The sequence below is a fragment of the Cherax quadricarinatus genome, chromosome 20, assembly GCF_038502225.1.
Source record: "Cherax quadricarinatus isolate ZL_2023a chromosome 20, ASM3850222v1, whole genome shotgun sequence".
Lineage (NCBI taxonomy): Eukaryota > Metazoa > Arthropoda > Malacostraca > Decapoda > Parastacidae > Cherax > Cherax quadricarinatus.
The window spans coordinates 28,858,234-28,859,851 of NC_091311.1; the positions used below are offsets into that span (position 1 = coordinate 28,858,234).

General features: G+C 42.9%; 1 protein-coding gene across 1 annotated transcript in view; it reads right to left on the minus strand.

The window, feature by feature from the left end:
• Positions 1–683: 683 nt before the first annotated feature.
• Positions 684–1,618, minus strand: part of LOC128700315 (zinc finger protein Noc) — a 35,664-nt gene continuing 34,729 nt past the window's right edge. The window contains exon 4 of the mRNA XM_053793419.2: positions 684–1,618. This exon is cut by the window's right edge and continues 469 nt beyond it. The gene's annotated coding sequence lies outside the window, so the exon portion shown is untranslated.

A 1,618-nucleotide genomic window follows, 5' to 3' on the forward strand; every position in this document is an offset into this window, starting at 1 on the left:
AAAGACGTGCAATCAGGAACATATGATAAAATACAAATGAAGAACAGAAATAAAGGGGGACATGAATAAGGTGCTTAAAATGTCCATAAATGAACTCTAAATTGTTAGACAAATATAAATTTATGAAGGAAACTAGAAAGCAATAATTTATCAACAGAAGTGTAACGAGTATATTCACAAAAAGCGTTAAATACGTCAATGAAGCGCATACTCTAGGTATATTTAAAAGTAGATGGTGGTAATTAACAAAAATGCACAATACCGTGACTGGAACACACAAATAACCCTTAGAGGACCCCTAAGCTCTCCCGCAGTGCTCCTTTCTTGGTTTTTGACTGACTCCACTTTTATTATTACTACCACCACTACCTCTCTACTTCCTTTCCTATTACCTCTCTTGTCCCGTCCCTGTCTGATGGCCTATATATACTGCTCCCTTCTCTCCTTTCAGGCCCATACTAGGCCTGTTGCCTAGTATGGGCCAACAGGCCTCCTGCAGTGTTCCTCCTTTATGTTCTTAAATTGTCCAAGTCGGACCGAAACGTTGTCGTAGCTCCACTATGTGCGGGTTGTGTATATGGTGGTAATATTTAGGTATTAGTAGAACCTGTGTAACATAGGTCAGTGGACCTACTGCTTTGTTCTCGTTTTCTCAACTCTCCAGAGGTTATAGACAGAAGAAATCGATCTGTAAATAAATGTATTTCTCTCTAAAACTTGGTTTACAGATGTACAATAAATATACAAACAAATAAGTAGCTAGCAGTCCCATAACACATGACTTAGTACATAAATTAGAATGTACAGTTGGCTTTATATTAGGTATGGGGGCTTTAGGAACAAGTAAGGGAGGGGGTCTATCTTCAAGGAGCCTCTCAGCAAAGCATGCAACAGGCAGTCAATGGCTCTGCAAATTACATAAGAAAAACAAAGATACACAGCCAATTTTAGAGACTTTGTCACTAGAGCAAAGAAGAGCATGATACCTCGCATGCTTGAGTTGGTTAGACCAGAGTTCGCTGGAGATGGCTGCGAGGCACAGAGGTGGTCTTTCCGGCCGCAGGAATGTCAGTAATCCACAACGACGGATGTTACTCCGAAGAAAAGGAATGCGAAAGGCCGCACACGAGGTGAAACAAGAGTGCTGCGGATACTTCCTGGTGGAGGGCAGCAGCAAGTCGTAATTTTTCTTGCGGGAGAGATGCAATTGACTGCGGCGACGCTAATACACCCTGTGTCAAAATAAGTTCTCCTCCAGCGCCTCAGCCAGTGACACAACTGAGTCTTCTGAGATCAGAACTCCCAACAACAAACTGAGTTCACGTTATTGAGAAAACTTAGCTGATTGTCCTCGACATGTAAAGAAAATCACAGATTGTTAAGTAAATGTACCACACACACAACATAAACGCTACACTGAGAGCAGAGCGGCGAGCTGTGGTACCACCCACGTCTCACACTGATCCACCTTAAAACATCACATTGTCACCTTTATGACTTTAAACTGTACATTCACATAAACACAGATTTGTACATGTTGAAGGAGAGGAGACATCACAGCAGCACACGAGGGGGCACGACCCCGGGGGCCCCTCACTCACAGGATGCAGACCACACC